Raw genomic sequence first — 23289 nt, 5'->3', positions numbered from 1 at the left:
ACTATTAGAAAAGTATATTTTTCTTATAACTGAATAAAATGTATGTGGGGCTTTAGATGTGTGTGTTTTCTACACGCAGTTTCTATACTTTTACATGTTATAAAACTCTGTAAGTTTGTGTGTTGACCCATATTCAAGGTGTATATCTGAAAACATGTAATTCAAATGTTTGTATGTTAAATTTATATTTAGAAATAAAATAGGAGGGATTATTATTTAATCAAATTTAATTTTTATATCTTTATAAATTAAAAAACGCCTCCCTTGAGTATCCTGTTACATAATAGGTATAAAATATCATTTGTTTAATTAATTAATATGGCATAAATTCATCTTTTCTTACACCATGTTTAACTGACAGAAAATACCTGGTCACTAAGTTGAATGTGATCTCAGATACTTAAAATTATTGTCTCTCTCTTCTCTTTCCATGAACTAAGAGAGAATCAGGAGCCTATTATGATGAAAACAGAGTTTTTATAGAGTGGGCTTTTAATTTTTATGAGAAAATGAAGGGATTATGCTAAAGAATTATCAATACATAATTTTATACTTTAAATCCTCATTAATAAAAGTTAAATGTTACCTTAAAGGCTAATAACTTATTTGTTTTTAGTGTTAAATAGCAAACATCTAAGAAAACACCCTAAGTAGACCTGAACGGTGTGAACCTGGGACAAAAATGTAAAGGGCAGGCAGAAGTGAGTTCACAAAGGGCCTGACAGGTCAGAGTCAGGAGTGTGGATTTTTATACTAAATACAGGAAGAGACCATAGAATGGTTTTCATTTGTTTTAAGTCATGTTCATTGAGATATAATTTATCTCATGTAGAGATAATTTGGGATAGAAGCTCCTCACAGACTTTCTAGAACACGTGTACAATTGTCAGAGTTAAAGGAAGGTGCTTTATGAGGATGGATTTATTCTCTTATTTTTTTTCTAGAGGACACTTAAAGTGTTCTATGGAACTGGCTCTCCCTTTCTGAAAAATAGATATATATGTATATAATTATTCTAAACAATAAATGTATATATAATAACTTTTATTATATTCATATATGTGATGGTTATATATCCTATATACCCTGTACATATTGTCTATATATAAAATCATCATATATATGCATGTTATGAAATTAACCCTTTTCATGTACATAACGGTTTGATGATTATAGACAAATATATAAGTTGTGTAACTACCACAATCAAGAAATAGATCATTCTGTCACCCCAAAGAGTTCCCTCATGTCCTCCACCCCCTAGCAACCATTGATCACATCTTTGTCCCCATAGTTTTTCCAGGATGTCATTTAAGGGAATCATGTAGCCTTTTGTATCTTGCTTCTTTCACTTAGCGTAATGCCTCTGAGACGCATCCATGTTGTTAAGTGTATCAATTGTTCATTATGGCTGAAAGAATTCCATTGTGTGAATGCACTATTTGTTTATCCATTCACTGGTTGATGAACATTTGCGTTGTTTCCAGTTTGGGCCATTACGAATAAAGCTATAGAAGCTTTTAAAGAAGGAGTGACATGATCTGGCATAAACTTCAAAAAAAAAAATCCTTCTGGCTCCCATATAAAGAATACATTTTAGTGGGAGGCCAGAGGCAGGGAAACCAGCACAGCAGTCCAGGTGACAGAAGAAGGTACTTGCTCAAGTGAAGATACAGAGAAATCAATAGAATCACAATACTTACATTGAAAGCACAGTGTAGAGCATTTGCAGTAACGAAAAAGTGGGGAAAATCAAAGATATTTCCTTAGTTTTTGTCTGGAGCAACTAGATTACTGCACACTCCTCATTTCCAGTTACCTATCTCCATGCCACATAAGCATAACAACTCCGTGGGTATCAGTTAGTAAAATTAAATTTGGGACAAAAAATTTGAAAATACAGAATTTTCTATGAAATCGACCGTCTATCATCCAGTCCACAAAAGCAAATCTTCTGTGACAGGCAGGTAACTTCTAGAATCCTGTACTGAGTCTCTACAACACTGTCTTGCAACACAACACAATTTAAGTTATTTTCAGAATTACGCATGGAACACTAAGATTAGATAATTTGGGGGGATTTTAAAGCCTGTCACACTCCCATTCTTGCTGTAAATACTGATTTAAGAAAAATATTAGAGGGGCGCCTGGGTGGCGCAGTCGGTTAAGCGTCCGACTTCAGCCAGGTCACGATCTCGCGGTCCGTGAGTTCGAGCCCCGCGTCAGGCTCTGGGCTGATGGCTCGGAGCCTGGAGCCTGTTTCCGATTCTGTGTCTCCCTGTCTCTCTGCCCCTCCCCCGTTCATGCTCTGTCTCTCTCTGTCCCAAAAATAAATAAAAAAAAAAAAAAAAAAAAAAAAAAAAAAAAAAGAAAAATATTAGAACTGTGAGAGCCTCGCTTACACTGGGCAGCACGTCATCCTGAGATTATTCCCAAGGTCGTTCCAATTCCATAGAATGAACTGAGTCCCCCTGGAAAAAAAATCAGAGGTAAACACATCCTTATAAAGTGCCTCCTTTAAACTTGGAGAACTGTACACTTGTCCTTCACAGTTTATAGAGGGGCTTCTACCCCAAATCCTCTACTTCTAATTAATAGAGTTTATGGACTGGATTGTTTTTACTCTGTCCTTGGTAATTACAGAGGTTGAACCCACATTTTGGTTTTTGAATATTCGATACATATAACCATGTAAAAGTGATATCATTTCCTCAAGTCACCTACATTTATATATAAACCAACTCTTCATTTTTTTCTGTGTATAATAGAGTCTGTGTGCTTAAACTCTTCGAAAGCATTTGGGGTGAGTTCTACTTTCTCTGTACCTGGAGACATAAACATAAAATAAATTACCAGCAGTGAGGACCGACCTTTGCCTCCATCATCCCACGGGGAGATAAAAATATCCTTTTACTTAATTTTGAACCTATTTTTATATTTCTATTTTTATATTTTTGAAAAGGCTTAATTCTAAAGATTCATATTTCTCCTGATTTTCAGGTTAGAGATTTTTTTTTTGCCCATACCTCTTTTCTGCCTTTTTCTATAATAACAAAAGAATCCATAAATTGAAAATCACGTGATGATATTTGGTGAGCCTTCATAGCTTCACAGGGTGGCAGCCTCATTTTCAGTTACAGAGTGTCTGTCTGTGTGTGAATGATGTATTAGAACATGTATATATATATATATATATATATATATATATATATATAAAATCAGTCAATATTATGATCTTCTGTGTGAACAAATATGAATGTGTGAATATCAGTGATAGCATCAAATTCATAAAATATTTATTTAGCTGCTTATTTTGTTGATTACAGGCCTATTTTAGACTTTACAAGAAAAACTATTTCTAGATTTTGCACATATATGTGATTTTCTCAAGTTTCACATTTCCATACCATATTGTCTAACTCAGAACTACTGAAATAGATTAATTTTTGTAACAAAAATAAAACTCCACTGAGCTTTTGGAATAAAAAATGATAATAACCAGTGTTTACTGTTTTCCCCCGTTCTTGACATTGATTTTTAAAGCCGATGGAAATGAAAATCCTTAGGCCCTCCTGCGCTATGGATCACCTTACTGACAAAATTACTTGGTTAATTTTTTATTTTAATTTATGTTAATTTTTTATTTAGTGGGTGTCTACATTGTACCACACACTGTGTTAAGCATTGGGAATATAGACAAACATGAAATGGCCCTGTCCTCCAAACAAAAGTTCATTTTTCAGTAAGGAGACATTATACCATAATGACTATAAATTGGTTCAAAACTAATAATATCAAATAACTTTGCAAAACTCTGCACACAATGATAAGTATATATATGTGTGTGTGTGTGTGTGTGTGTGTATACACACACAGTTTATAGAGTGTGTGTATACACACACACACACACACACACACACACACATATACTATTCCAAACTTTGCCAAGATACACATCCCTGACATTTTGCATCCTTCCCTCACCAAACATTCAAAAGACTATCCCACTGCCATTTAACAACACATACATGTTGTGTATATAAAGCAGCCACTTTATGAATTGTTAACTTGGAATTTTATAGTATTTTTATTACACATGATACAGTTCATAAGTATACCTCAGTACACACATTACTTTAAACTATGACCGGCTTGCTGACTTCAGGCACTTTTTCATTCTGAGTTTCAATTAGTTATCTGTAGAGTGGGTGTATAACACCTGCCTCATAGGGTAATTATCAGGATTTGCTAGGACAGTGTAGGTAGCGGCCACTAGCTGACTTTAGAGCTGAATAAATGGTAGTTATTTCCACCAGCAGCAGTGGTGGTGTCATTGCTAATCAAACTCTGCCACAGTGTTTGTTGCCAACAATAGGCACAAGTCGGCCAGCTGGGTGGCTTGAATTCCGAATTCAGCTCTGCCACCTGACCACAACATTTCACTCTCAGAACTTCCGTGTAGAAGTGAAATTGTCCTATGTAACAGTTCTGAACATTTTAATTGAACTACAGTAGAATCCTTTCATCGTACACACATTAAAACGCATTCGATTTCCTTCTAGACTTGTTGTAAGGCCCTGGAAATACAAAGAGACATTAAACAAAGGCCTCTGTCAGAGTAAAATCTTGAAAGGAAAATACATTGGTAGGCAACTGATGACAATGCAAGGCAAAGCGTACTATAAGAGAAATATGTACAAGTTATTACGACCAAGGAAGAAGTGACAACGTCAGAAGAAAAATGGTTGGGAAAGGCTCTATAGGACTTTATGACCAAACCTTTATAATAACTCATTTTCTAATGTTGATTTATTGTGTTCTGTATGTTATATTTGGGGGAAAACGTATATCCTATATATATCCTACACATGTGCACAGACCCTTCTAAACGCTGGGTGCCTTCCATACAAGTAGGGAAGATTTCTCTCCAATCTCATGCAAGCGGGCTAAGGCATGTTAAGAAACACGTGGGTATATTAATACAGCTACCTTATGTGCCTATAATCCATATATCAACATGATAACTTTCTCAGAGAAGCCTTCCTAAGCAATCTAACTGTACCTTTGACTACTCTCGGAACAAGTTCACGCTATGTTCTTCATAGAACTCAACATTAAACTGAAATTATATAATTAGATTCTTAGATTTTCTTCCTCCCTCTCTCCTTTCCTTCCTTTCTCTCTTTCCTTCTTTCTGTGTGTGTTTCTCAAACTAGAATGTAAACTTTAGGAAGCCAGGAATTTCTCATGCTTCCCTGCTGTGTCCTCGATGCTGAGAATCCTGCCTGGCACGTAATTGGTAACCAAGAAATTTGTACTAAGTGGATAAGTAATGAATGCACACAGAAATCCATACATGTATTAGCCCCATAATCCCAAAAGCACTAGTCTCATTCTTACCAGCCATTAAACCTTTGAGTTTATTGAGTTTCCAGAAAGCTTGTGAATTCGGTTGCCAAGTATAAATGACTCAAAAATACATAACCACATGAATTTCATTAATTCTACCGACAAACATAAATGAATCTTGCCTCCTGTTTATCATGATTCTCACATGCATTTTTTTCTATTTGTAAAAAAAATAGTTGTATTATTAAAGCTACAGCAAATATATCAATGGTTTATGAAACTTGCATATGGAGATGAGAATATTTCTTAAACTCCACATTTCTTAAACTCCACTAAATATCTGAATTTATGTTTTGTTTAGTGGTGGAAAAAAATCCAGTTGCACTGACTATCATCACATATTTACCCATATCTTAATTATACTGCAACAATATCAAAGCCTATAACATACGTAGAATTTTTATCACGTCTCTGGTTTAGCTACATTTTTTTCTCACCCAGCCCCCAGGAAAATATTCATGAGGCAAAACTGGCAATACAAAAATAATTATTTGAAAAACATTATATGAGGTGAGTTGTTGCTTCTCTACTGGATGCCAGTTTAAATTGAGCTAATTTGTTTTACCAGTAGCTTAAGAAAACCCCCAGCACAGCGGCACGACAATTATATCCAGGTGCAAGGACTTAATTCAACAAATTCTAGGTGGATCCTTCCAGTCTGCATGGTGGGCCCCATTCTCAGCTGTGGCTAAGAACAGATGCCTTGAAAAGCCTCTGTAAACATGATCCAGTCAGTCCTTGAATAGAGATGTTGAAATGTTTCCAAAAAAGAAAAAAAAAAAAAAAAGAATGTGATATTCTTATGACCATAATTCCAGTGTATACACCATTGAAGAAAATGACATGGTAGGAATTATTTTACATATGTGAACAAAATAAGAAAAGTAATTTATTCCTTTGGATTATTTTTTTCATATACAAAGCATATATACCTTTAAAATTATAAATGTTCATATAGGTTTTAAGATAAGTTATAACTATAACTATATATTATATATATATGCATACAGTGTATATATAAAAATTAAAACCATTAACACCAATATACACATTGCAAATAGTTTCTGACAGAACTTTAGTGATGCTCTAGACGAGAAAAGTGTGGAATGTCAGATGAGGAAAATGAGCCTCTGAAAGATAAATATGCTTGCCCACGTTCATGGAGCAGCTTATGTAGAGAAAAGACTATAGTATAATTGCCCATAACCTCCCTTTTTAAAATTCATGATTTTTTTACTTAAATAAATTCAGGCTCTTGCCTTATTAACTTTTTAAATAACTTTCGTTAAATTATATTGAGCAACATAAACAAAAGCCTTTCGTGTTTTCAGGGCCAGAAATAAATAGCCAAGTAATGAGTATTTTATTTTTCCAGCATACTTCTAGATAATAGTTTTCTCAGAATCTGTTGTTTGTCTTTTCACTAATTGCTAAGTTAGATGGGAAACAATTTCTAACTTAATATTGTAGCAAACTGCCTTTTTAAAATTACTAAAATACACATGTGCAGACATGCACTAGATTTGGATGTATTTAAAATTTAGTGCTAATTATTAGTATAGTAAGACCAGCAGGTGAGTGTGCGGGTCTCTATAACCTTCAGTTTTCCAGTGTTGCTAAATCTAAATCTGTTAACAGATGACTACCCAGATTATTCCAGATTGGGAATTATATCATAAGAGATAGTTATTTTGGCCACTCTGTCATTTCCAATTTTACCCCAACCAAGAGTTTTCTACCAGTTTTTTTAAGGAATTTTTTTCTTTAAAACTTCTGATAATGTCCACATTATTTTTATTTTAAAATAAAGCCATAAAACTATTTTTTTCAGAATAATATGTAAACATTAACAATACTAATTAGAGGTAAGCCAGACGATTTGAATTAAACCATTAGGTAGTGCTTATTCAGATGTAATGTGAATAGTCTGGACATTTTGAAAAACATCCAAATGGGACGCAAATAAAAAACTGTCAAAATCTAAAACAAGTTCAGCCAGGCGTATAAGACCAGTTCCCATGAACTGAAAGAAAAAATTAAAAGCAGTCAGATGTCCTAAAAAATCTTAAAGCTAGATAACAACTTTTCTCCTCTTTTGCTAGTGGATACTAAAAGATGATTTGATACAATGAAATCTCCAGGGCAGAGATTTTAGATAATTTTGGATAATAATCTAGCAATTTATATCCTCATTACGCCAATTTTTCTCTTATGTAAAAAAAAAAAAAAAAAAAAAAAAAAAGATTGGATGTGATATTCCACTTAAAACAGCAAGATTATAATTCCACCATGGTATCCCTATCCAAATAATAAACCTTACCTCAAAGAATCAAGCTTTAATTGCTTCATTGTAAAACAAAATTTAAGTTGTCAGATAGAAAGCCAACTTCCTATTTGAGGGAGAGAAGGTATTCTACACTGAGAACAATTTAAAACAACATAGCAGCATGCAGAGTGTTCAAAAGCAAAGAAAGATATGTTGACAATCATTTTTTCTTCTTTCAACAAGTATTTCTTTAACATTAATCAATACTAAGAGTCAAGGTACAAAAATACATAAAAACTTAAGTCTGATCTTTTAGGCACCCAAATTTTCATAAGGAACAAAACACTATTATAAAGAAAAACATTACATTTCATTAAATATTTTAACAAAAAAATCATTTGTCTACATATTATTTTTTAAGTTTATTTGAAAATAGAGTGTGTATTTAAATGAGGCTACCTAAGTTTAGATACTAGTGCCGTTTTTTTTACTCAGGCCAACACAAATTTATGATTCTATTTCATATTCTAAATATCTGATGAAGACTGAGAATCAAACATGAGAAAACTTGACTCATAAAGTGAACTCCAAATAATTAAAATCACCCAAAAATTCTTAATAATATGTTTTCACACAAGAATGTAACCAGAGATAGGAGAAACAATTCCCAGTCTCCTGGGATCCTTATTACAAAACTTATTCTAGAACATTAAAGCTTATGAGTGACGTTGGAGATGAGCTGGTACAATGCTTCCACTTCTCAGGTCAGAAAACCAAGTCCCAGAGACAATGAGTGACTTGTGACTCGAGTCATTGTGACACAGACTTAGGACGCAAGTCTCTTGTATTCCAGTCTGGAGAACCCAACATTGTACTATGCTAATCCGCAGCTAAAGTTTATTATTATTTTTCCATGTGTAAAATACATGCACTGAAGTTGGTGGTTGTATAAACAAAGAGGAGTTTCAAACTGCTCAACTTTACAAAATCAAGTTGTTTTGTGTGAAAATTGTATGAACATCTACCCCCACCCTCTGGCCCAAGTTGTAGTGGACTGTGTTTTAGGCAAATTGCTCTTTATTCTGATAAACCCATGAGACAAGTGAAGTTTGAGTATTAAAGAGTATTGAAAATATTAAACATGGCACGTGACCCAGAATTTCTTAAACGAAGGACAGGTAGCAAGAAGCAACTGGGGGAAAAAGTCTCTAGAGAAGGAAGAAGGAAATATTGTCATCTGATGTAGAAAATTACTTTCATGGAGGCATCTCTCTACTTGCTGGATGGGATACTGCCCAATTCAGGAATCTCTTAATAAAGACAATGAGCTCTTTAAAACATGACTTTAACTTCTTGAAGTCATTGAAAATTATGTTGCCCATGTTAAGGTAAATGTGCTACAAATATCTAAAAGTCATATCTAAAAGCAGACATGATACATATCCTATTCTTCACACTTTTACCTCTGTATCCCCACTGGGTAGAACTGTGCAACATAGCAAACAAAATAAGTCTCTTGTAACTTATGTAAAACCGATGGAGATTATGATAAAACAGAGAATATCACTTCTCCACCGAATTGTTAATATGATTTTTAGCACAGTTTAACAATACAGTTTAATTTTAGCTTCAAAGAACATTGTTTTTAATTTCAATTTTTTTTTCTGCTTATACTTTACAATAGATAATTACAAGTGTAATCATTATTGGTCATTGGCCATTAATTTGTTTCAGCGTATGTACCTCAGTGGGCAGTAATTACTGCACAGCCTTCAATAAGATATCATTAACAAAATGAGAAGACCGAGAAAATATGTTAATTACTGTAAGTGCTCCATTGGTTCCTCCCTGGAATAAACAAGTCTAACAATTAAGATCACACTTACTTTTTGCCAGATTATATTATGCAGTGCAAAAAGAAGGGGGGGGGAAGACACTGCTATATAGTTTGAAGAAAAGATATTTGGAGGAATTAATATTATTTCCCCTTTAAATTCAAATCAGCAAATCTAATGACCCAAAGATAGAAACCAGCTCTTGCACCAAGCAGCAATTTCATAAAAGCTCACTGTTAATAATGGAGAGAAAAACTAATTGACTACTGTGTCCTATTACAATGAGAAATATCACAAAATTATGTAAATGTTTTAATATTTTTAAACTATCGTAGAGCAAGTTAAATTGATTTCCTATTAGTCCGTGTATAAATAGACTGGGGAATGTTTTAAAGGCTCTAATTAAGAACTTAACAATATACCAAACTCACTTAGATCCTAATTGGTTTTGGTGTCCAGTGTAGAGTTCCAAGTATTTCTTAGCATGGCATGGATAGTGTGTTCTAACTGAAAAGCGTAATCAAGATATCTGCCCATTTGATTCTCTTTGGCTTTTAATCTTCATTTTCCAGTTCATCGCTAAGAATGTTAGTCTTTCCTAAGCATTTGTTTTGTGCATCTTCGGATATTACCTATATATGTTTCCCATTGCTGTTCATTTAGACCTTCCCTGCAACTGGGTTTGCCTTGTATCACAGATCCAAACCCCGCAGCTGTTCCTGCCTTTCTTTTATTGTCCTGAGCAAGGCACATCTCATTTCACCCTCATTCTTCCGCAGTTGCAGGCCTTTCCAATCTCCCTTCCAACTGCTCCAGCTGTACCTTTTACAGCCCAGCTGTTGGGAGCCTTTTACAGAGACCTCCTCTTCCTGACCTCAGGCAACTCCAACCCTCCACTGCTGATTCCCTAGTTCTTTCTGACCTCTTTCAGGCTGGTTCAAGTCCTTCAATTCCCCCTTGACCTAGGCTACCTCAAGTCGATTTGAACTTGATTGCAACCGTTACTAAAATTACAGGATCAACGACAAACAATGAAAACTTCTCACACAACATCATAACCATTAATACTTAAGCAGTAAAAAATTTTCCTAAGTGTATACTTTAATAAGATTTGCAAGTAGTGTTGTCTGGAAGAGTAACACCAATAATAATTGAAGTCAAAAGATAGCAAGCTGAATAGACCACCACGGTTCATGATAGACTGCCTTCCAGCACTCTTTATAGTACTTATTCACAAACTTGAACAGCTAGATGTGTTTCTCTTTAAATGATCTGAAGAGTCTTTCAGCAATGGTGATAACTCAGAAGCTTTCAAAACTAACAAATTATCAAGTGTTTCAAAATACAGCCATCACCAATGCAAATATAAAACCATCTGACCTCTGATCTTCTCCTTCAGAACTCTTTCTTATATTCCCAAAGACCCCAGGACTTCCCTCTATAAGAATACTTATTATTTTGAATTGTAGTTCTCTGTTTGTTCGCCTGTCTCCCCCAGTGGACTAAAAATTCTTAAGGAAAGTGGACTATGTATGTCATATACAACGTATGTATGTAGATGAGTTAATTGAGTAAATGGCCTCAGGTATTAAAAAAAAAGTTTTTGAAGGTAACAAAGTAGTTATGAGACAAGGTTAGACTTTAAGAATTTCTGGATACTTTAAAAAGAATGTGGATTCATTTTTCATGTGATTTATTGGGTTTGTTGTTTATAATTATAATCTCAATTCTAAGTATATGTGTCTATCAGTTTTAAAAATTACTGTAGTATTCTTTTAACTTTGACAGGGCCATTCTGAGTCTTTAGAGAGTAGAGTATCTATCTGAAAAGTTTCAGATTTCTACACGACTTACATAAATTTATCTGTTTATAGCAGTGCTTATATATCATGGTGTACATATACATACTAACAACTCAGGTATCTAATAACAAAGATTATATTTCTACTTTGTGGAAACAACATTTCTATAGACACTACATCTCAGGAGGACACAAGTTCTTACTTTCACTAAAAATTCATTTATCTTACAATAGAAAAGCAAACAAGAATCTAACTAACGAATTCTGCAATAAATTATTTCCCTTTAACACACATAAACAAACATGGCAACAAATCTAAATCTAAGAAATTCATAACTTTAAAATAACAATTAAACCCAAATATAGTTTTAAGTAAGAGAAGGAAAGATAATACTTATCATTGAAATAAAACCAATCTACATGGTGTCAGAGTATATCCAGACATTACACATTTTTTTCAAACATTATATTTTTAAATGAGTGTATAATGATCATTAGCAACTTGGAAAATGATTGTCAAAATAATGAGAAAAAGAAAGCTCACAAGAGGCCTCAAAATTTATACCTCTTCAAAAGTATTCCTATTGTGTAAAAGTAAACTTAAAATTTAAGTTTGAGGGGCAGGAGGGTGGCTCAGTTAAATGACTGACCACCTCTTGGTTTCAGCCCGAGTTATGATCTCACAATTTGTGAGTTCAAGCCTCTCTGAGCTCTGACAGCTCAGAGCCTACTTGGGATCCTCTCTCTCCCTCTCTCCCGCCAATTCCCTGCTCATGTGCGCTCCCTCTCTCTCTCAAAATAAATAAATAAACAAAAAAATCCATTTGACTTCGGCTCCTACTGGCCATGGGAATTCATACCTTGCAATGACAACACTCATCTAATTATATATACTTTTTTTTTTCAAGAAATTCATGAAGCCAACACTGAGGCATGATTCTGCCTCTTCATTCATCTCCCAGATTTGTCCCGCCTTTACCTAATGGGACTTGTGGTCACCAGTTCCCAGAAATTATTTTTAACTCATTATCACAGTATTTTTCAGGATACATTTAACATGCCTTAGTTTTTTCATTTGAATTATTTATAGAATTTTAAGAAACACCCTAACCTCTTCTTACTCCTTACTATAGCCACAGTAAAAATCAAAGCTTCGTTTACCGCATTGGAGAGGGGCAGGATGTTGGAACTCCCTTCTAGTGTTAAACAGATAGAATAGGGGCGCCTGGGTGGCGCAGTCGGTTGGGCGTCCGACTTCAGCCAGGTCACGATCTCGCGGTCCGTGAGTTCGAGCCCCGCGTCAGGCTCTGGGCTGATGGCTCAGAGCCTGGAGCCTGTTTCCGATTCTGTGTCTCCCTCTCTCTGCCCCTCCCCCGTTCATGCTCTGTCTCTCTCTGTCCCAAAAATAAATAAACGTTGAAAAAAAAAAAAAATTAAAAAAAAAAAAACAAAAAAAACAGATAGAATAGAGTGCTTGTTCCCAATAAAAACAACCTTAATTTTTTTTTTTTAAATCCCCTATAGCACAAGCCAGTCACTTAGCAGAAGCTCAACAAGCACTTGATGACTGACTGGTTCTTTAATTCACACTAAAATAAAAAGGATACTGGAAGTGCAATTTTCAGCTTCCATCTACAGACCCCATTAGTCAAGAGAAAGATGTCATCAGTTGGCACATTCGTTCCTGGTGGGAATATAAATTTCTGTAGGCAATTTAGCAAAGTGTCAAAAGTCGTCTGTTGTTGTTATTGTTGTTGTCGTTGTTGTTGTTTAAAGTACATACCCTTTATGGGGCGCCTGGGTGGCTCAGTCGGTTGAGCGTCCGACTTCAGCTCAGGTCACGATCTCACCGACCGTGAGTTCGAGCCCCGCGTCGGGCTCTGGGCTGATGGCTCAGAGCCTGGAGCCTGCTTCCAGTTCTGTGTCTCCCTCTCTCTCTGCCCCTCCCCCGTTCATGCTCTGTCTCTCTCTGTCTCAAAAATAAATAAACGTTAAAAAAAAATTTTTTTTTAAATTAAAAAAAGTAAAGTACATACCCTTTAACCCAACAATTCTACTTCTGGGAATTTTTTTTTAAGGAATTAACCCTTAAAGTTAAATACAAGTTTAAGTAAACTTTAGGTCACAGGAATGTTATCAGACTGTTGCAAACATTTATGAAAACTGGTAGTAACAAAAACGTGTAACAAGAAATTGACTTTTAAAAGTACAAAATTATAGTACAATCAAATAATGATACTATAAATTACAAGGAAAGGAGTGTGAGATATATTGCTAGGAAAATAGACAATACCACACAGCAGAATATACAGAACACGAGACTGTTGTCATAAGTATTTGTGATGGCAAAGAAGACAATGTAATGTTGAACTTGCTTCCCCACCCCCAGAATTTCTTAGTGTAAACAGAAATGATGGTTTGCTATCCTATGGTCTAAAACTTATAAACATCCCACTGGCCGTCCTATCTTCCCTCTGACTGGAGGCTGATGGCCAGGAATCTTCAGTAGCAAGGTTAATGATGACACTGCCCTGAGTGACCGTATGGAGCAGAGCATGAGGGACCACGGCCCTTCCCCCATCCTCCAGCCTCGGCCCCCACCTCCCCCCCCCCACTGCTGGCAACCCCCTCCAGAGTAAGAAATAAATGATTGTGTTCAGCCACTGATATTTTAGAGGCATATCTATGTCAGCAGTTGCAATATCCCAATATTATTCATAGAAAGACTTAATAGTAATGGTGATTCGTTTTTTACATCTTATATTTTTCTTGCTTGAACACCTATTTGGCAATAAAAATTTTTTGAGAGTGGAGGGGGGGCAGAGAGGAGGGGGAGAGAGAATCTCAAGCAAGCTGCACACCCAGCTCAGAGCCCAGTGGATCTCATGACCCTGAGATCATGACCTGAGCTGAAATCAAGACTCGGATGCTTAACTGACTGATCCACCCCGCACCCCTGTAATACAAATTTTTTTGGAAAGGAAATCTTCAGTAGTAAAAACCTCACAAATGGGATTTTGGATCCCTAAAGGTATGATTTCCAAATATAGAAATCATATTCTTCAGAAAATAATTGAAGCATAATTTATAATTAGTAGCTTTATAGGGGCATTTTTGCCTTGGTGAATGTCCTTAACAAAAGCCATAAATTATCCTCTTAACTGTTGCTAATATGGAGCAAGCTCTACTACAAGTCCATTTCCACCCCTCAAGTCCTGAACAAATTAAATACCATCTCGCACCAACTCTCAGACATCTCTACACTTGACTAGATCGTCTTGACGAAATATGTCAGACCTGACAAATTTAGCTCTTAGAATGACTTTAACTCAGTTTTCAAGCCCTCTGACATAGCTGCCAAAACTCTGTTAATGTGATTTACAGTTAAATTAAACATAAAAACATCGTTAAAATAATGATAAAAGGTTAAGGCCTCGAGCTATAAATGCAGAGGAGAGAAGGCCATGCTGTGCTCTGGAGCTCAGTGAGCCTTGCTCAAGCAGCTCTGCCTGGGCTGGGTGGCTGGGCAAGAGCCAAACAACGCCCATTTCAGTGTTTCGGAGCATGTATAGTCTGGGCATAAAAACACACTAAAACCCGTCTTGATCTGTAAAACGCAAAACAAAACACCGCACTTTTGTCTGGCTCATACTCTGCCTTTGCACAAGGTTCTTACACTTGACTGAGCCTCATGCCCACTTCACAGATGAGCAAACTGAATCCTAGTTGAGGTCAGTGTCAAGGGCGTTTAGAGAACAAAGATGTAATCCTTTCACCTCCACCACCATAATCCATGTCAGGCAGTCTGTGTCACTGTTTGCCTTCTCTCTGTGGACTGAGGTCCATCCTAGTGAAAGAAATCACACAAATCTGAGTTCTCGTCCATGGAGATGCCTCCTGAGAACTTCCCTCATCCTGCTTTACCACATCTGTACCAGTTCGGTGCGCAGACTGACTTAAACTGTCTGTTTCTCTTCAAAGATTTTTCTACATTTGCTGGGCTGAACTCTCATCATTCAAAATCTTGCATCCCTGTAGGATGGTCTGCAAGCCATAACATTTTCTTTGACCAGACTCTGAACCCTCAGAGACAAAACATGTGCCATATCCAGCTTGATTACCCCAGATTGTAACATAATGCTGGGCTCGTTGTAAGTTGGCAAAAATAAATACATAAATGAAGAGCAGAAACTACACTATTTTTAAAGATATATGAAATAAAGTGAAATCCACAGTTTCTGAATGACTCGGTGCAGTAGATCTCAACTTCTCTAGTTCTGCTAAAATAGTCATTTCAGTGTGTCCCTAACTCCCAAGAACTTCTTTCTTACCCCAGCTTTGCCAGCTTTGCCTTACTCCAGCAATTAAAGGCTTTTAGTGGAAGCCCATAATTATTGCAAAGCTGAGACTAAAACTATTTGCCTTTATAAAATCTCCTAAGTCAATTTTTCCCAGGGGTAGGTGTATAACTCGCTAAAGATACTTCAGTCATTCATTCTTTCTGAAATTGTTTACTGAACATCCACTGAGTTGTAGAGACATGGGTTTAAATGATGCATCCAATCCAGTTTCTACAGTCGAACAAGTCGGAGACTAGTTAGGAAGAAAGACAAAACACAACAGAAGACTACAACTCTAATGCAGTGGAGAGATGCAGGGAGCATTAAGGGGTCACTCAGAGATGTACTGAGTGGAAGTGAGGACATCAAGGCAAGCTTCCTAGAGGAGGTAACCCTTGATCGGAGCCTTCATAAAGAGCTTGTTAGGTAGACAAAACAAAGCGGGGGCGGGGGGTGAAGTTCCAAGTACAGAAGAGATGATATACAAAGCTACAGAGATGAAAGAAAAAAAAAACAGTATGTGTGGCAAATAATAAGATCTTCAATACTAATGGAACATAAAAATATGTACACAGAAAGACTTAAGAGAGGAGACAAGGGAGGAAAGGAGGCAGCAGGCAAGGGATGATTATACACCATGTTAGAGTTTAGTCTGTGACCTCAAAGAATTATTATGTACACAAAAATCTCTTTTAAGTATTTATTTTTGAGAGAGTGAAAGCAGGGGAGGGAAAAAGAGAGGGGGGCAGAGGATTCGAAGCAAAGTGGGTTCTGCACTGGCAGCAGCGAGCCTGATGTGGGGCTCGAACTCACAAACTGAACCTTGAGATCATGACCTGAACTGAAATCAGATGCTCAACCAACCGAGCCACCCATGTGCCCCACAAAAATCTCTTTTTGACACAAAGATTTATCATTAAAAATGTATATACTGTCTAGTCTATTAGGATTTGATTGTTTTATGCCTAATATTAAAATACTTTTCTTAGATAATCCTGGAAGGGAATATGGATCCCATCATTTAGATCTTCTCTTAAATCCCTGGTTTTCTTTCTTGAAAGAAATAAGCTCTTCTTAGATCCTTTCTAAAGGGAACTGGTGTAGCTAAAGGATTCTCTCCTTGATCCTGTTGGTCCTGTTGGTGTTTTTTCGCTCTGCCCTTGCTTTCTCTCTCACTGCCGTTGTTTCTCTTTTTTTCTTTATCAATAGTTTTGCCTTCAATGCCATTTCCACAAAGAGGCTTAGTAACCATCTCCTGACATTGTTTCCTAAGCCAACAACATGGAACGTTGGGTCAGAATACAGCTCTCTCCCGACCACCTTTATGCATCAGGCAGATCTTTTTCGCTTGTCATGTTGGCACTCATAAAACATCTGGGACCTCAGTCTGCCCTGAATCTTGAAAGAGTAGGGCATAAACCAAATTTTGGACTCCTCTGTTGATAATAACCCATTCAATATAGCACCTGGAGTGTTTTTTTTATTAGAGAGAGTGAGTGCTATGCTAAGCGGCAGTGATGCAGTTTGATGGAACTGCCCCTGGAATGTAATAAAGAGCAGGGGACATGCTCCTCCGAGTGTGTTCCTGAATTAAAAGCCAATGGTTTAAGAGCTCACCGGAGAACCCAGGCAGGGAGAGATGCTTACTCCACGGCTGTTGGCGACACTGAGCATGTCATTAGTCTATTCTAGTTAGCTATTTACTTCCAGGTGCAACTCAAAGTGTAGCACAAAAAATATATATAGATATATACACATGTGCATAACTTTATATTATGTTTGGTCCTGGCTAGCTCAGAAAACGCATTCAAGCGCAAAGTGCCCCATCAGTGGTGAAAATGAAATTTTACTGCTAATGGGTTCGAAATATGAGACCCAAGCAACTGGAAGCAGTGTGCTTTGCAATTCCCATTTTTCCTTAGTTTACCCTTTGGAGGTCTAGTACAAAATCCTGCCTTTTCTATTTGAAAATATGTAATATTATTGGGGGGAAGATCTGAAGTATTAATTTTTATTATTTATTTGCAATTACTATTCAAAATGAGTATCTAAATAGAGGTTCTTCTTCTTATTTTTACATGAAATTCATAGCTCTACTACTTACTTTTTCAGAGTGAGGGGAAATCCAAGAGCATGTTAATCAAAACTAGGGACCTGTTTGATGACAATACTAAATCCTAGGTTCAGGTGATGTAATTCAATCATGCAGTATAGAAAGGAAGTATTCCAAAGGTCACTCCTTTCATAGTCCCTTTAGTAACGTAAGGCTGAAACTTCAGTTTTTAAAAAAACCACACTGATTTTATTACGTCTTCTACCTTTGTGCTAGAGAATATTTTGCCAAAATAATTATAAACACCTTGCTTGTTCGGGGTACCTCTCAATAATTCAAATGACATTTTTTTTTCCCAAAGAGAATCAACATGTACATTAAAGCGCTCATCACATAAGATGGAATTCTGTTTTACAAGCTTACATTTCCTAATTAATTTATTTTCGTATAAATTATTCATAATTTATTTTCAAATAAATATCAATAGGCTAATATTTCCCTATCATAATCAGGATCTTGTTTTGAAAGTTTCTCAGTTATATACACTACTGCTGACCTTTCTTCACTGAAAGGTAACAAAATAACTGAAATAGTTTTTAAATAATAGTAACATCATCAACTATTGATTTAAACTGTAATATATTTATGATAAGAGGAAACCAAAAGAGCCTAAGTTTGTGAACATAAAAATGATTACATGTTTTTCTAAGGACTAAACCTCGACTCATAATTATCAAAAGAATGAAATGCTTTAGATACCTCTGCATCACCTAGACAACATAGTTCAATTCCTCCTGATGCAGTTTGACGTGCCACAACTCTAAAACCTAATCCAAGTCAAATCCTATTTTAATTGATTAAAAGAAATGGATATTTTCGGAGATCAAAAACGGCACATAATATCTGCATTATAGCTTCTATCCTTATTTCCACTTAATGATGATAAATGTTTATGATATGACAAAATGATATGTTTGTCTGCACTATTTGGGAACTTCCATGATTTGTAGAAAAGTTCTGTTTTTAATTAAAGTGTATTACACAACATCAGAATTTTTCTTCTTTATTATGCCAAGGAAGCATATGGAAATTTGAACTCTAAGATGTTACTGATTTATTCTGATGTTAGAGCATTTTGCTCCCATGTAAACATATCCTGTGACATGAATATGAATAGCTTTGTGCCCTAGAAAAGTCCATTATTATAGGTAGCACACGGTTTTGACACCTACACCATGAGGAACATGAGAAAAACCAGTTTGCCAAGCAAGTTATTGTAAACATTTTGTGCACCCCTAAGCTATAGACAGAGATAATTACTATACCTGTTGTTTATTTTAAGTAGCCAGCTCAACTGTAATCTCTTCCTTGTTTTGCATTTATTGTTTTCAGCAGCTGAGTTGAAGTCTCCCTGCAAGATGTATAGACAAAGACCAAATACGGACCCCAAAGTCTAAGCACACAGAAGTCAAAATCAAGGCAACCACAAACAAGCTAATAATATATTCTACACCAATGTTTGTGTTAAGAATATACCCTTTCTCGGGGCGCCTGGGTGGCTCAGTTAGGCGTCCAACTTCAGCTGGGGTCATGATCTTCCGGTTTGTGAGTTTGAACCCGGAGTCAGGCTCTGTGCTGATGGCTCAGAGCTTGGAGCCTACTTCGGATTCTGTGTCTCCCCCTCTCTCTGTCTCTCCCATGCTCGTGCTCTGTCTCTCTCTGTCTCTCAATAATAAATAAACGTTAAACATTAAGAAAAAAATATATATATATATCCTGTCTTAGGGCACTCGGGTGGCTCGGTAAGTTGGGCCTCTTGAGTCTTGATCTTGGCTCAGATCAGAATCTCATGGTTGGTGGGATCGAACCCCAAGTCCGGCGGCACAGAGCCTGCGTGGGATTCTCTTTCTCTGCTCCTCCCCTGTTCTCAGGGCACTCGTGTGTGTGTGTGTGTGTGTGTGTAAATAAATAAATAAAAACTTTTTAAAAAGAATATATCCTTTCTTAATTCAATCTTTCATAATCAAAAATATCTACTTTCACAAATGACATGGACTGTATCTTTTAAATTATATATTAAAAAACACTAAGAGTGTGCCACAAATGATTAATTTTTAAATGTTTTGGGGTTTTTTTGTTTCTGTTTTTCTTTTTTATATTTGAGAGAGAGAGAGCATGAGTTGGGGAGAGGGGCAGGAGGAGAAGGGAGGAGAGAGAGAGAGAGAGGGAGAGAATCTTAAGCAGGCTCCACACTCAGCATGGGGCCCCATTGAGGGGCTAGATCCCACAACCCTGGGATCATGACCTAAGCCAAAATCAACATTCAGTCGCTCAACCAACTGAGCCACCCAGGCACCCCAAAGATTGATTTTTATAACTCTTCATAGGGGGTTGGATTATTCTGAATTATAAAATGTTGAATACAGGGTTTCCAAATACTAAATTTAGAGTTAACCCTAAATTCATATTAAAAAACATGAATAAAAAGAATATAAATATTAACTTCAATATTATGTGAGCTTTTTTTTAATAAAAGGAGAATAGTTTATCCCTTCAGTAACTCATTGATTTCAATGCTTCCCAAACATACCTGATTCACAAGAATTACCTTAGGATCTTATTAAAATACATATTCCAGGACACAGTGGTTCAGATGGATCTTATAATCTGAAAGTTTTGGAATAACAGATTTAGATCCACAATGGAAACAAGGGACTGAATTGATGTGTGTGATATACTTTCTTCCAGTTTTAATGTTCTATGATCTATGAAGTGACTAAAAAACCACAAATTCATTTATTTGATATAGAAACATTTAGATGTAGATATAAACATAAATACTGGCATAGACCTAGATATCAGAAGTGAAAATTTCTGGTGACAGATCCAAAAATAGATAGATACATAAACAGGTACAGGTGACCCTTAAACACACAGGCTTGAACTGTATGGGTCCACTTAGAAGTGGATTTTTTTCCACAAATATATTGTAAAGTTTTTGAAAAAAAAAACCATAGACAAACCCCACAGACTAGAAATATTGAATGTTAATATTTCCAATACTGTATTATGAGTATGACTATACTACTATATGCCATAAAAACCTTATAATGATTCATTCATTAGTGTATAGGCTAAACCACCATAAAGCAATTGTATTGATTACACTAAGCTACCATAAAGCAATCCTATTTCTGCTTCTTCATTATCCATACAAGAATCATTATACCCATTAAAAAATATGAATTTCTTTTTCACATTATCTTCTCATTTTTTAGATCTAGTGATAATAATATATATAATATCTACAGTGTTTTGTATCATATAAGACAATATTGATGTAGGTACTGACATGATTCATCTTGTAAACAGATGACATAAACCTACCACATTGATAAAATACAGTACAGCACCGTAAATGTATTTTCTCTTCCTTATGATTTCTTTAATAACATTTCTTACTTCAAGATTACTTCATTGTAAGTATATAATACATGTAACATACAAAATATGTGTTGATTGTTTATGTTATTGGTAAAGTTTCCTGTCAACAGTAGGCTATTAAGTTTCTACTTAACTACTTTCGACTACAAGGGGGTCAGTACACTTAACCTGCATGTTACTTATGGGTTAACTATAGATAAATTGGTAGGTCTAAATATATGTCATAACACAGAACCTTTTTAATCAAACTAATTCCATGAAGTTATCAGCAGACATGTATCTAAAATGTATTCATGGAGAGAACAAATGCAAATTAGCCACTGAAACTATCTACTCAATTGCCTTTTTGCCTGCAAATACATAGGAAGATTGTGTTCATGTATTTATATAGATTTTTAGTTGCTACATTTCTAAAGCTAATTACAAGGCATATTTGGATTTAGCAAAATTAAGTGTTTTTAAAAGCACAGTTTGCAACTTTGGCCTGTTTGGTTGAGAAAATTCTGGAGAAATAAAATTAGAGAACCAGTAGATCTAAATATTAATTACAGGCACTATTCTGTATTTCTAAAACTATCCTACTCCTAAAACCAGTCAGTATCAGTCTACTAAGAATGGTCTGAATAAATGGTTCTCAAATTTTACTGTGTATACAAGCAACTTACGAATATTGTTAAACTGAAAACTGATTTAGTAAATGAATGGTGGGGCCCAAGAATATTCATTTCTAACCAGTTATCAGATAATCATCATTACCATCATCATCATCATCACCATCCCCATCACCATCAGCATAATAGTCCATGAAACAACTTTCCATTAGTAAGGCCCTAACCAATGGCAACAAGGGTAAAAAAAAAAAAAAAAAAAACCAGATACATTTCCTGATCCAAAACTTTTTATGCAATTTAGGAGAAAGGTGTGACTGAAGGAAATTTAGCTTGTCAGCATGTGTAATACCTATCTCCCCATACGAAGACAACGACTAGAACTAAAAATGTTCATTTGCTTTAGAAAATTAAAAAAGGAAACCAGATTGGGGTATGTTCTGTTGTTCATTTGTTTTGGTTTTGGCTTTGGTTTTGATTTTGGTTTGTCTTTTATATATTTGACTCAACTATCAGTAGAACTTTTCTCAAATTAAGAGTTATCATTATCATCATCAACAGGAATAAATATTAATTGTATGGGCTGCTGTATACAAGTTATTAAGACCTATAAGCATACAAACAAATTTATCCTTCATATTATAATTTCACTTTATAATTTATTATTGTACTACAAAAAATTCCAACAGATTATTTGGAAGACATACAATAAAATAAGGAACAAAATTAGTGTAGAAATGGGATTGAAGTGAAATAAGGCAGAAAACAAAGATAAGGCCAGTTATAAGATCCAGTATTAAAAGAATTCATACGATGCTGTAGGTGGACCAATATTTGGATCTGAGGCTGACCTTTCCAACAGCCAGGGCCAAGAGGAAAATACAATCAGATGCAAAGTTTATAGGCAGTTTACTTGAATAAAGCTTTCTGTGAAACTGATATGTGACAAAAATTTTTTTTGGCCTGGCTTCATTAAGAAGATTCCATAATACCATGTAAGAGACTATGTCTTCAACAATATTTCTTCAGTGAACACAACTAAATATACTATTAAATGTAAGGAAACGCACATAGAATAACTTATAAATTGTGAAAATCAAACTTAATGGATGAACCAAAAGTTATATAGCAATAAAAATCAGTGCTGCTATTTATTAGAACCAGTTAAGATACATTTGTGTATCTTATTTGTGCTATATTAGCAACAATTTTAATTGCTGAGTTTGAGGGGTACATATAATTTGCATTAAAATTTTAGTGGAATGTTGAAGAATGTGTGCGAATTTTAAACTGAAAAAGTTTCCAGATGGCATAATGGGAGTGAAATGACTCAAAAATATGGACCCTGGTAGATTGAAACATAGCAAATTCCCTCCAATGAAAAATAAATTCTCCTTCCACTCCTCTGCCCCTTAGCTATTCCCAGGCTCTCTCTCTTCTCCTCCATGGTCAAATTTATCAATAGAATCATCTACTATTGATGTCTCCATTACCTCATTTCCCCCTCACTTCTCAACTATCTGGTTTCCACAC

At 35.5% G+C, this 23289-nt stretch overlaps 1 long non-coding RNA gene across 2 annotated transcripts in view; it reads right to left on the bottom strand.

Annotated features, from left to right (window-relative positions):
• Nucleotides 1–23289, bottom strand: part of LOC131511981 (uncharacterized) — a 96573-nt gene that overhangs the window by 4893 nt on the left and 68391 nt on the right. For both annotated transcript variants that reach the window (XR_009261853.1, XR_009261852.1), the window contains exon 2: nt 2403–2471. This is a non-coding gene — a long non-coding RNA (uncharacterized LOC131511981). The remainder of the gene's footprint in view (nt 1–2402; nt 2472–23289) is intronic.

Source organism: Neofelis nebulosa, chromosome 5, assembly GCF_028018385.1.
Source record: "Neofelis nebulosa isolate mNeoNeb1 chromosome 5, mNeoNeb1.pri, whole genome shotgun sequence".
In the NCBI taxonomy this organism is placed as follows: domain Eukaryota; kingdom Metazoa; phylum Chordata; class Mammalia; order Carnivora; family Felidae; genus Neofelis; species Neofelis nebulosa.
This window is presented reverse-complemented; position numbering and strand designations above follow the sequence as displayed.